The following is a 15,056-nucleotide window of genomic DNA, read 5'->3' on the forward strand; positions in this document are numbered from 1 at the left end:
GTCTATAATTTATACACTCCATTAATTTATATAGGTTTATATACATATGTGTAATTTCAAATTCAAATTTTTGTGATTCATGGCCAATTCGTAAATGCCAATGCAAGGGTAAAAATAAATCCGAAAACAAATAACTGCAAAATACAAAAACTAGATGCTTTTAAAAGCTAAAATGCAACTAAACCGCTTTGCCGGCCAACGCACACACACATTACAATACATATACACATTACACCACACACACATAGCGCACATTCCATTTAAGTCAGGGCAGCTACTTAATGCTTAAAAAGTGCAACAAATTGAAACTTGTGCTTGTCGAAGCAAATGATTGTGTGCCAAGTAGCGTGCTGGTATGTGTGTGTGTGTATGTGTGCATGAGTGCTTGTGTGTGTAAGTATTTGTGTTTGTATGTGTTTCCTTTAACTACGTAAACGAGCATGTTCAAATGTATTGCCTTTAAGCTTGAAATTTGCGCAACTTAACAAACAAATTTTGCTGTTGTTTTCATTTAAGAGCATCAAGGCTCATCATCATCAATTAATACTGGCATCACATGGCATTAAGGCCCAATTGTAACTGCAGCAAAACTTACACAGCTTTTGCGTTTACTTTATCAAATAAACTATATAAAATGTTATAGTAAAGCCTTTAGTGCAATTTATTTATATTTATATTTATATTTATATTTATATTTATATTTATATTTATATTTATATTTATATATATATTTATATTTATATTTATATTTATATTTATATTTATATTTATATTTATATTTATATTTATATTTATATTTATATTTATATTTATATTTATATTTATATTTATATTTATATTTATATTTATATTTATATTTATATTTATATCTATATTTATATTTATATTTATATCTATATTTATATTTATATTTATATTTATATTTATATCTATATTTATATTTATATTTATATTTATATTTATATTTATATTTATATTTATATTTATATTTATATTTATATTTATATTTATATTTGTATTTTTTTACTTTAAAAGCTATGAAATATTTTCAAATTATTGTTTTAAGAAGCACCACCACCAACAGTAGAAGCTCATCAGCCAGCAACAACTAACGAACTCTTCGCGGCGGCAGAGCCAAGCGACTCTTCATCCATACTAGAACCAAGTCAAGAAATCCCCAAAACACCGCCAACTGCATTAATTCAAGAAGTTTCACAGCCACAGGTTGCTCCAACCGCTGCCCATCTCTGTCGACACCTGCCACAGCTGCCGGCTCATCCTCATCCTCATCGGCAGCGGCGTCACGTCAACTGCAGCTGCCGGCATTGTCGGCAGTTGCCGCACGGCAACAGCAGCTACTGCTGAACGGCTCGCTGAAGAGCAAGACGAAGACATTTACTGCGTATCGAGCATCGGTGCGCAGCGAGAGCGACGACAAGGAGTACAGGGCGGCTAGCAGCAGCAGCAACACGATACCGACGACGGGCAAAAGTCGGCCGGTGTCGCACTCGCTGGCGGCCAAGATCAGCGGCAAGAACTGTAACAATCTGCTGCACAACGCCGGCAATAAGCTAAGCGTGAGCAGCAACTCCTTCGGCCTATACGCAGCATCTGGCATCATCGCCCAAGAGCCCTGTCTCCAGCAACGGCCATCTGAACAAATACTGCCTGACGGACTTGACGCGCCGCAAGGCCGAATTCAATCGCCAGCTGAGCGCGCCGACAGACTACACACATCACTCGTCCAGTAACGGCTCATAGCATCGCTGGAGTGGTGGGACACAGTCATCACGGCCATCACGGGCACGTGCACGGCCAGTCATCGACGGCGCCAGCCACACTCAAGTCGCTGCAGCTGCACAACTTTGGTGTGCATCATCCGATGCCAAGGCCCACGTCCACGTTGTGCACCAACAGCTTCAACAGACGCCACATACGTAGGCGCAAGAGCAAGCTTAGTAAGCGCCTGCTGAACGGCGATAGCGAAGAATCAGTACGCTGCTCATACTGCTCCGTATTGAATGTGAATGAGAACGACTTGCGGATTTCATTCGAGAACACCTGCACCGACTCGCTGGTCACCGCTGCTAATATGCGACCAAGGAACCGAAATGGTGCACTTTGATGATGTGTCGTTGTACGGCACTCCGAAAGAGGAGCCATATGCTGTACTTTAATCTGCATTGGCCTCACTCTTTGGTGGATCATCGACGCAAAGAAGTCCGCGAAGCACTTGCGAGGAGTCGTCGCTGGAATTGGGTCGGTCGAGGACGACCTTACACTTGAGGGGGGGGTAGTTAACTTATAACACTTAGTTAGCTTATAACACTTAATATAAGGTATTATTCAACACTTATTATCGGGTGCTAGACAAGTTAAGGAACAGCCCTGGCAAGAGCAACTCTACTTACGCCGGTGAGGCTATGATTTGTAAAAATATAGATTAGTCTCGTGTTTTAACTCGTACTGATAGGACATGCTAAAAATTGGTGTCATATAAGTAAAACTAAAAATAGTGAATATAATAAGAAAAACCAATAAAATTAACTGTTTCGATTATTCAAAAAAGAACAATTAAAAGCAGGGTTAAAAAGCGTTCTTCCAGTAAACCGCTTAAATAAATATTCACTCCGTCATTTGCTCGTTAAATGGCTTATTTCATTGTCTGAGCCCGAGGCCAGCAATAAGAGGCACAGTCGCCTCTCAACCTAACTTTCAGTCACCACAGGACTGGAAAACATATAATTGGCGCCCAACTAGTGGTCGGACTCCACAACCAACAACAATTAAGACAGCAGCGCGGGAGCTGCAATTGACAGATCTTATAAAGGGATTTTTTTTTTTTTTTTGTTTTGTGTTAGTTGAATCTTGTAAGTGGATACTCTAGCCAAAATTTTTCTTCAAACACAAAAAGTGTTAAAATTTATTTTATAAAAAAATAGCTAGGACTAGCGAGTATTTTATATTGCAATTGCATGTAAAAAAAAAAAAAAAATTAATGATCAGAACCAAGTGAGAGTGACTACTTTGGGAATTTTAGTGGCAGCAATTGATCATTCAGATCGTCAATAAAATTACATTGTGTTACTTTCTGTGTGTCTGAAGTTGTGCATGCAGTTCTCGTAGTTCAGAACTGCGACGTAATTCGACCCATCTTCTGACGGCCCGTTTTATTTTTCGCGACCACTGACCTGCGCATGTCTCGGTTCAACCAATAGAGAAACCCTCGCAGGCAGTCTAGCGACTCAGATTCCGACTGTGCAGTTCTCCCACCATCAGGTAGAATGGATGTAGATCAGCTTACGGAAGTAATAAGGACGGCTATCAGCAAAGCTTTAGCCGAACAGGCTGCTGTAAACCAGCAGAGGGAGCATGCATTGACTCAAAGAATTAATGAGTTAGCTGAACAAATAGCAGATGCATCCCCATTAGTTAGAAGTTCTTTTTTGAAAATGCTGAAGACCAGACAAAAGGCCTTTGCAGACCCAGACGAGACGTTGCCGTATAACACATCAGTCGTGGCTACCATTAGGACCATAGATGAGCAACCGATCTATACCAAGCTTTACCCATATCCAATGGGAGCGGCTGATTTCGTTAATAAAGAAATCAAAGATCTACTAAAGAATGATATAATTCAAAAGTCCGTCTCTCCCTACAATAACCCAATATGGGTAGTAGACAAGAAGGGCACTTATGAAGCGGGCAATAGGAAAATGAGGTTGGTAATGGACTTTCGTAAACTTAACGAAAAAACCGTGCCGGACAAATACCCTATGCCAAATATATCAATGATATTGGGGAATTTGGGGAGAGCCAAATTCTTTTCAACATTAGACCTCAAGTCTGGTTATCACCAGATCATACTCGCTGAACGCGACCGTGAAAAAACCTCTTTCTCTGTGAACGGGGGGAAATACGAGTTCAAAAGACTCCCCTTTGGATTAAAGAATGCAGCAAGCATTTTTCAAAGAACCATCGACGACATACTGCGAGAGCAGATTGGCAAATTTTGCTATGTTGATGTCAATGACGTAATCATCTTTTCAGAAGATGAGGAATCCCACATTAAACACGTGGATCGGGTCCTAAAAAGCTTATACAAAGCAAACATGAGGGTCTCCGTCAAAAAGTCACGTTTTTTTAAGAAAAGCGTGAACTTTCTTGGTTTCGTAGTCACCAGCACTGGCACCACGACGGATCCTGAAAAGGTTAGGGCAATACAGGAGTATCCAGAACCAAAAACGCTGTTCGAGGTTAGATCATTTCTAGGCCTCGCAAGTTATTACAGATGTTTCATTAGGGACTTCGCCGCAATAGCAAGACCCATCTCGAATATCCTGAAGGGTGAAAATGGAACAGTCAGTAAGCATAGGTCCAGAAATATAAAGGTTCAATTCTCTGAAGTGCAGCAGAGGGCATTTCAGAAGTTGCGCGATATTTTGTCATCCGAGAATGTAATGCTCAGGTACCCCGATTTTAAGAAGCCATTCGATCTAACGACCGATGCTTCGGCTCACGGCATAGGTGCAGTTTTGTCTCAAGAGGGTCGTCCTATAACAATGATTTCAAGAACATTGAAGGACAGTGAGGTTAACTATGCAACCAATGAGAGAGAGTTATTGGCCATTGTATGGTCACTTGCCAAATTAAGGCACTATTTGTATGGGGTGAAAGACATTAATATCTTCACTGACCATCAACCCTTGACCTTCGCAGTTTCGGAATCTAATCCAAATGCGAAAATCAAAAGGTGGAAAGCGCGCATTGACGAGTCTAATGCACGTATCTTCTATAAACCTGGCAAGGACAATCTGGTTGCGGATGCCTTGTCAAGACAGCAGCTCAACGCTATAAATGAGCAAGAAATTGAGTCCTGCGCAGCAACGATCCACAGTGAGGTATCTCTCACCAACACCATTGAGACGACAGACAAACCCTTGAACTGTTTTCAAAACCAGATAGTGCTAGAAGAGGCGCGTTTCCCCTTAAAACGAAGTTTTATTCTTTTTGGAAATAAGAAACGCTACTTGATCAGCTATACATGCGTCGAATCGCTGCTAGACGAGCTCGAAGATGTAGTCTCACCCAAATGCGTAAATGCTCTCCACTGTAATTTACACACGCTTGCAATGATACAAGATGCATTGGTGCGAAGATACCCAGCCACAAAGTTCTGGCATTGCAAAAATCGCGTAGTGGACATATTTGCGGTTGGAGAAGGAAGGGAAATCCTCACAGTCGAGCATAATAGGGCCCATAGGTCTGCACAGGAAAATGTTAAGCAGGTACTCTCGGAGTACTACTTTCCACGGATGGCAAAAATTGCCAAGGAAATAGTACAAAACTGCAAAACATGTGCTAGGGCTAAGTATGATAGACACCCCAAAAAACAAGAGCCACAAGAAAAGATAGAAGAAAAGATCAGAAACGCTCAGACGACGCTCAGAGCTAGGGAGAACGCAAAGCGGCAGAATAGAGTCTTCGATGTTGGTGACAAGGATTTGGTCAAGTCCAACCGACGGCTCGGAAACAAACTCACACCTTTATGTGTCGAGAAGGCCGTGGAAGCAGACCTGGGGACCGAGGTCCTCATTAAAGGAAGGGTGGTCCACAAGGACAACCTAAGATGACTCCCTTGTTTTTTTATTACACCTTTTATTATAAGCCGCTAGGCAATTTAGAATAAGTTAGATATAGTTTTTCAATTTACCTTTAGCCACTTGGCATAATTTTTATAAAACAATTTGGTGGCGGGTACACCCGATGCCGGTCATTTAGAGTAGATTAGGTCCACTGAAATGCGACTAATGAATGCCGACAGTAGACGGATAGAAGTAAACACTGAGGTTCAAGACCAGCTTAACCAGTTAACATTTGCTGTCAATGGAGTTCTCGGGATAGCCAAAACTCACAAATTGATTTATTTATTTGAAACACTGAAACACTGTCCAGAAACAGAATGCGGACGATCGAGTTGCAAAGTTTAATGCTTGCTATTACTCTCGCGAAGGCTCATTGTTAGCCCAAACATTTTGGACTCCTCAGATTTAAAATCAATTTGGCTAGAGGAATCCGTCAACACTATACATTTTATAACCAAATTCCCAAAAATTAAAAAAGCCTGCAGAAAAATTACGATTTATCCTGTCGTCCACAAGAACCAGCAACAGCTCTATTCGCCCCATAGTTGGATGCTAAGCCAGAACCACAGCATGCAAATCTACAAGCGGAATCGTTGAGGAAACCCCCTTGTTCACGGCACCACCACCAACAGTAGAAGCTCATCAGCCAGCAACAACTAACGAACTCTTCGCGGCGGCAGAGCCAAGCGACTCTTCATCCATACTAGAACCAAGTCAAGAAATCCCCAAAACACCGCCAACTGCATTAATTCAAGAAGTTTCACAGCCACAGGTTGCTCCAACCGCTGCCCATCTCTGTCGACACCTGCCACAGCTGCCGGCTCATCCTCATCCTCATCGGCAGCGGCGTCACGTCAACTGCAGCTGCCGGCATTGTCGGCAGTTGCCGCACGGCAACAGCAGCTACTGCTGAACGGCTCGCTGAAGAGCAAGACGAAGACATTTACTGCGTATCGAGCATCGGTGCGCAGCGAGAGCGACGACAAGGAGTACAGGGCGGCTAGCAGCAGCAGCAACACGATACCGACGACGGGCAAAAGTCGGCCGGTGTCGCACTCGCTGGCGGCCAAGATCAGCGGCAAGAACTGTAACAATCTGCTGCACAACGCCGGCAATAAGCTAAGCGTGAGCAGCAACTCCTTCGGCCTATACGCAGCATCTGGCATCATCGCCCAAGAGCCCTGTCTCCAGCAACGGCCATCTGAACAAATACTGCCTGACGGACTTGACGCGCCGCAAGGCCGAATTCAATCGCCAGCTGAGCGCGCCGACAGACTACACACATCACTCGTCCAGTAACGGCTCATAGCATCGCTGGAGTGGTGGGACACAGTCATCACGGCCATCACGGGCACGTGCACGGCCAGTCATCGACGGCGCCAGCCACACTCAAGTCGCTGCAGCTGCACAACTTTGGTGTGCATCATCCGATGCCAAGGCCCACGTCCACGTTGTGCACCAACAGCTTCAACAGACGCCACATACGTAGGCGCAAGAGCAAGCTTAGTAAGCGCCTGCTGAACGGCGATAGCGAAGAATCAGTACGCTGCTCATACTGCTCCGTATTGAATGTGAATGAGAACGACTTGCGGATTTCATTCGAGAACACCTGCACCGACTCGCTGGTCACCGCTGCTAATATGCGACCAAGGAACCGAAATGGTGCACTTTGATGATGTGTCGTTGTACGGCACTCCGAAAGAGGAGCCATATGCTGTACTTTAATCTGCATTGGCCTCACTCTTTGGTGGATCATCGACGCAAAGAAGTCCGCGAAGCACTTGCGAGGAGTCGTCGCTGGAATTGGGTCGGTCGAGGACGACCTTACACTTGAGGGGGGGGTAGTTAACTTATAACACTTAGTTAGCTTATAACACTTAATATAAGGTATTATTCAACACTTATTATCGGGTGCTAGACAAGTTAAGGAACAGCCCTGGCAAGAGCAACTCTACTTACGCCGGTGAGGCTATGATTTGTAAAAATATAGATTAGTCTCGTGTTTTAACTCGTACTGATAGGACATGCTAAAAATTGGTGTCATATAAGTAAAACTAAAAATAGTGAATATAATAAGAAAAACCAATAAAATTAACTGTTTCGATTATTCAAAAAAGAACAATTAAAAGCAGGGTTAAAAAGCGTTCTTCCAGTAAACCGCTTAAATAAATATTCACTCCGTCATTTGCTCGTTAAATGGCTTATTTCATTGTCTGAGCCCGAGGCCAGCAATAAGAGGCACAGTCGCCTCTCAACCTAACTTTCAGTCACCACAGGACTGGAAAACATATAATTTACATACACTTTTGGCTTTATCTTTTAGGTTCAAGTATTTCTGATTCAAGTTATATGCTGCTCTGTTCTCAATGCTACACTCTAATCAAAAGATTCACACAGACACACTCTCACATACTCTATCTCTCTCACTTTTTGAGCATAAACCGCAACGTATATCAACAATTCGTCCAATAATTGGAGTATTTCGGCGCAACAAATGGCGACCACGCCAAACAAGGCCGAAGCTCCAATTGCCAAAACCCTAAGTGTTAAAAAAAATGGTAAAACAAAAAACGTAAGCCAAAGCTACTTAAGACAAAACTTAAACTACATCTAGGCTAAGTGCTAGATGTTAATAAAATAAATCAAAGCCAAAGTAAAATTAAAAACTAAAAATTAAAAAAAAACAAGTATTTACAAATATATATATATATATATTTAAATATATATATGTATATGATAAAACTATAAACTAATATTATGATAAACTATTTATGTGTGTAGGCTTGAAGTGAACTCAAAGTTTTTGCCATTATTTTATCGGTGTGTTTATATATATATATGTGTATATATAAGCTAAAAACTCAATCACTAACATTTTTTGCTGTAGTGCATAGCTCGCTTTTAGGCGCTTTTACACGCAGGCGAACCCCAAAATGGAAAAACAAATCAAAAAAACAATTAAACATATTTATACATATATTTTACAAAGCCCTTAAATAAATTATCTCTAATTTTTTCTCCCACACAGTCTGTCCCAGTAATTGATATTTAAGTATCAGGTACCTGCCAAAAAACAAAAACAAAAAATAAAATTTAAAACAAAAACAATTAACAAATAATTGTATTAATAAATATGACAAAAATGCCAAATAGAAAGCGAAAAACAAAAGTAAATATTTGAGCAGTTCCAATGTCCAAAACTGTTATTAGGCAACAGACATGCAACTAATTATTTTTTTAAATGTAAACAATTAAAAAGTTTTCTATGTATACAAATCCCATGGTACACATAGCCAACAGAAATACACACACACAAGCATACACGTGCGTATCGATGTTGTTGTCGTTTTTCTATGTGTCTACGTGAATGTGTCTTGGTGTGTAGCATATTTATCAGCGCTTAGCTTAGGGCCTAATTCCAAGCTTGAATAGAATAAATAAAAATTAAAAATGCGAGCCAATAGAAACTTATTCAAAACGGACATGCAATGAGCTTTTCTATCGAACTGTAAAGAGTAAATAAAACTAAATTACTAGCTAAAAGTATTTGAAAAACCAACCACAACCAACAGCAAATCAAAGACAACAAACACACAGCTATGTGAGCTATGCAGAGGGGCTTCAAATTAAAATTAATTCAATTAATTAAGCTTATATATTAATAATTACGTAAATGGAAATGTTTATACAATTAAGAAGCATTGAGCCACGCATTTGGCAAAAATCAAATATTACCGCGAATATGAATTGAAACTCGATCGCTAAACGAAAACTAGAAATCAAATTTAAAAACTGTTTAAGAAAACATAACAAATAAATGTACTCTTAAAAGAAGTTCACAACCTGGGAATACCCTGTAGCCAAAATAAACCTTACTATACCTTTTGTCTTATGCTTGTGTTCACATTTTCCGTTCTTATACAATAAAATTATCTTTGAAACATTTTGGAAATTTGAAAACATTTTGTGAGTAGGCCAAAACATGAAATATTTTTGGAATGTGTATACTAAGCAAGAACTTATGTACCAAAGCTCTAATAACACACAAAATCTGTTTATCTATTCTAAAAATAATAGAAACAAACAGCGTCATTATCTGTGCAGCATATATACAATGAAATTTGATATATCTCACGATCCAATCTCACTCATAAGCAAGTAATTACTGACGAAGTGAAACACAAACACAATTCCATGAATGTCGCCTGTTATAACTGATCGGGGGCTACAGGGTATCCCCTAGTAATAATACATGAAAATAAATATTTATTAAAAAATACTTGTCTATGGAAAAGCAAGTGAAGTAGCTATGGCCCGGCGCAAAAGTAGAAAATGCGAGGAATGTAAAACAAAGAAACAAAACAGATCCAAAAGCATAGAAAATAAAGCAACAAAAAACTATAAAATTGAAGTTTTACTTATGGTTGTGGAGCTTTTATGGATCATGCGGAAAATGTGAGTATGAGCAGTCAGAAGACATTAAAGCTTATTGATTAAAAAATGAAGTTGCGGCTTGGTATTATTTTCTGTTAGTATTCTTTTCTTTTTTAAGTTACAGCAATTCCATATACCTAAGCTGAGCACTGCAGGTCCAGGTCCCACTTTTCACATCACAAAAACCTTTTCTATGAAGCCAAAAAAAAGCATGTAATGCTTCAATGGAAGAGAAGCATTACATGCTTTTTCGACAGCTTTCAAATTGATTTTGGTGTACTTAGTGTACAGTCAAATTGCCGGTCTCATCTGTCTATTACAGAGAGAACTGTTTCCGAGTCTAATACGCCACAGAGGCTTAGCAACTATCGTTGTGCAAAGTGTGTGATAAGTGGTCACTGCCAGGCAAATCATCAAGTATTTTATACCTTCCCATCTCGACTTATTGAATGCAACTTTGCTCCGTTGGCTTGCTATCACTTACCCGACGGCCATATCCAATATTTACAGTGCTCTTAAGTTAGTCGAGGATATTCTCCACTCTACTGCTGGCAAGTTATCTTACCAGTCAGGGCGTCCAGTACATAAACACATGCATGGAATTTTTTGCTCTATGCTGTCGGCTAAAATCTGCTTCAACACTGCGGCTTTAGTTTTGCTACGGTGTAGCTCAGGGGCTTTACATCAATTTGTGGTACATCACCGGCAAACAACGCTTATTGCCATTGTGGGGATTTTTCAAGTCTTTCATTTCTGCTCTCTGTATTTAATGCAGAGGCCTCCATCATTTCGATGTCATCTTATTCAATTGGTCTGTAGGTGGTCTACTGCAAAGCATCTGCTTATCTCTGAATGTTTTACACATCCTTAATCTAGGTCTAACAAGGCCTATTTCTATATTGCCCGAGTTGACTGCTTTAGTTTTGCTTCAAGTTCCGGCTGCGATAAAATTGCGTAGGGATAGCCTCATAGTTATCCATGCGAGGGCTGACTCTGGTCCTTGTGGGCGCACACGTTCAGAAACTGGATCATTACAGATGACAGATTAAGGAGTTATTTGAACTTTGGAGCGAAGGCAGTTGCAGCATTGTCACTCCTTTGGGCCGAGGTGGACGGATTGCCCAACCTCTATCTAGTGGAGCCGATCGGGTAAGCTGTGTTCCAAATTGAATAAGCAATGACAATAATAATGACCCAGATGAACAACAAGCAGTTTGGTCTTGTTTCTGTCAACCCATTTCCTCCTTTACGCCTTTTTTAATTATTATATTTATGTAACTTGTTTAAATGCATATTTAATTGTTTATAGTTTTTTCTATAATATCACAGCTAACTGATCGTTCTTTTGTTTCTCATATGAATTGAAAAGCTTTATTCATTTTTTAGTTAGTTCTCTCCAACTTCACACATATAAACGCTGTGTTGACGAGCTCACATTTCTCTCTGACAGCTCTTTTTTGAGTTGATTTGATTTAAAATTAATTCGATTTATTGACTTGATTTCGTTGAGCAATCCAAGATAGGTCTATAATATTTTGAATGAATGATTTCATATAGAAGTCAAGTTTCGATATCTACAGCTTGCAGATTACATTTTCTAATATTCAGATCTTTAGTGACACGCATTCAATCTTTAAATGTTAAGGACGTGCACTTGGACCTTCCATTAGCCTTAAATGAGTATCAATAAATCAGTTGTTCAATCAATTAGTGAAAGAGATATTTTTATTTTAGTTATTCAACTTTTCAGCTTCCTTAAACGTCGTTCAACTATTTTAAAATGCCTGCACTGTCATTTTATTGCATTTTTAGCAGTCACATATAGAATATTGCATAATATTCAGATTTTCATCTTTTGTTCGATTTTATCTCCCACACTTTTTTCAGATTTCGATATGTATAATAATTCAATTGATTTTATTATATGTGCACCCATTTTTTAGTTCGTTTCAACAGGCGCTTTCCTTGCGAGCTGCATACGCAAACAGAGTGGAAAGCAAACCATATTCGCATTTCAATTACAATTTCTATGGCAGCAGCTCTTTTCATAATTATATCTGCAATCGGGAAAACTCGCAATTGCAATTTTCATTGCCGTTGCTGTTGAAGATTCTTTTTGCTTGCATCGGAGCTGTGTGAAAGAGCGCGTTTTTGTTTGATTTATTTGTTTCAGTTTTTTGCGCAATTAAATTTATATTTACACGCGATATATGTGCACGATGTGTCCGACTAGATATATGGCACAATTTGAATTGTGCCCCACACCCTCCTTATTTTTTTATAAAATTTACTTTGTATTATTTTTATTTTCTTTGTTGAAAATGTTTGTCTTTCACAGAGACGCGCTGCAAATTAAGGCTCGTGCCTGGGGACAACGCAATTTCAATTTATATTCGTTTCATTTGAAAAACTATGTTTGATTTTTATTTGCATTTCGATTTACTTTTATTAGTGATAAGCTTTGCACACGATTTCATTTCCAGTTTTTACTTAACATGCCAAATACAACATAAAACATAAAAGATTTTCACATTGATTTCATCTGGTTCTATGCAGCGGAATAAACTAATAATTGTTGCGCCTTTCGAGCGACATGAAATGACAGAAGAGGACAAATTATGCAGATTATAATCGCTTATGGAATGCAACCTGTGCCAATTAACGCCAATAAAGAAGTGAAGCTATGCACGAAAAAAATAAACTAAGCAAAGCATGATCCAACATAATTAACACAAGCATTTTTAAATATTTTCCACAACTTGTATCTAGCATTAAAAAGAGAAAATCAAAATTTGCCACGTAACGCGCTTTGCCTCTACCAACACCGTCACTTCATATTGAAACAAAAGAAGCCCCAACGCCACCCTTCATTGAATACAGAATTCCACGTCGACGATGTTTAGGCGCTGTTTGCCATGTGATTTTACAAATTGGCAGGCGTTTGGCTTAATAACTTTTGTGTTGCCAATTGATATTAATGACAATTCCAGCAGATGATCTACATAATCCATATACATATTACATATACATATTTGTCAGGTAACTAAAAATGAAAACTCTTTCACATATTGAGGGAGCCAGAATTTAAAATAAAAAAACAAACAAATTGTATAACATTTACATAACTCTAAATACAAATTCATGAGACCCTAGCTACGAGATATAATTTAATAACTGCATTTCGATCATGCTTTTAATGAATAACAATAAAACGGGAGCAGTTATCGATTATGTGAAACAAACTTTAATATGCGGGAGCTAGCTTGAAATCTTTATATATAATCTTACAAGCATAAAGAATGAAATAGGATAATATAAGCGAGGTATTATGCGCATACAACTATATATATATATACAACTATATATATAGCAGTACTTTAATGAGCAGACCAGAGTGCAGCTTACCCTCGTAGATATTAATGCAAGAGAATAATACACGCACAAAGGAAGATAATTAAGGAAATTAAATATAGTATTCAAACATTTTTAGCTTAAGCAATTACCATGGTATGACCGAAATTGTTAACTAGGCAAGACCCTTAGCTAAACCTTGAGTAATTTGTCCAAAAACGAAAAACAAGCCCCATTTTCGTCACGTAGCCCAAAACTGGAACACAATAATAATTATTTATAATTATTGTTAATTTTCAAAGCAGAAAAGCACGCAAAAACAATAAATATAATAAAAAAAAACAAAAGCTCAGAAAAAAATGAGAAATCGTTAAAAAAAAACCACAAAGAGACCTCAATTAAAATTCAAATTAGAGCGCTTCGGAAATTTGCACCCGACGTTGGTGGCCAGAGTGCGAAAACCTAAAACCGCAGAGCCGGCTCAACGGCAGTTCCCCAAACTAAACTCCCGCAATGAAATATGAAGCCCGGTAGCATGGCACCAGCAGCAACGGCAGCAGAGGAAGCAGCCGAGGGACGTACGAGCAGCAGCCATCTCGTTCCGAACAACTAATAAGAAATTTGTGAACTTTGCAAATTTGCCATCATTAATTCTTTGTTGGTCTGGCCGTTCACTAGTCCCTGTCACAAAGCACACATAAATTGTCGAAATCGCAATCGGGCTCCAAGTCCTTACACCAACAACGACGACGACGACGACGACGACGACGACGACGATGATGATGCCGTCGCGATGTAGTCCTCGTCATTGTGTAATAATTGTCAAGCACTTTAAATCGAAGCTGGGCGCATAATAAATTGTCATATGAAGGCGCGAGCACCCGCACCCGCACCCGCCCCCGCCTTTACCACCGCCTAAAGGACAGTCCAGAATATGACTGAAAGAAACACATCGCAGCGAGGCGCTATGAAATACTGGACTACTTGATACCCTGTAGCTAAGTTACTTAGATGCAATCTGTGTGCCTTATGCAGAAAATCAATAGTTCAGAATATAAAATATATTTGAATAAATATAGATAAAAGATGCATTACATTCTCGATTAGCTTATCGATTTCTTCCAGCTGGAGTTGTGGTCTGAAACGCAGTGAGCTATGGCTAAGATGCATATACATGATTCAAACTGCTTGTCACCATCGATTTGGTCGCTGGGTATGAAAAAGGTAATGAGGAAACGGAAATTGCTGCCGGAAGTGTATGCGAAGGCGGAAGCTCATTTTGCAATATTCACAGTTGACTGATTTCTAGCGACTTTTTACCCGTCGCCGTCGCCGTCGCCGTCGTCGCCGCCACCCGGGCGCCATGAATTGTAAATTGATTGTAGCCAAAGTCGTCGCCCGTTGCCGATTTTAATCATTAATAATGGAGGCATGGGGCGGTGCCGCAGTACTGACTACGTTGGACCTTAGCCAAGCCCAGACACAAAACACTGAGGCACTGAGACTGAGGGTGAATGGCAGTGCTGAATGTCAGAGCCGGAGCTCGAGTCAGTGCCGGAGAGAGACAACGGCAGACGCTGACTGAGCACTTGGACTGCGCCTAAGGTTAGACAACGACTTTTCGAG

This window comes from Drosophila hydei, unplaced genomic scaffold, assembly GCF_003285905.1.
Source record: "Drosophila hydei strain 15085-1641.00,03,60 unplaced genomic scaffold, DhydRS2 tig00000060-arrow-pilon, whole genome shotgun sequence".
Classification (NCBI taxonomy): Eukaryota; Metazoa; Arthropoda; class Insecta; order Diptera; family Drosophilidae; genus Drosophila; species Drosophila hydei.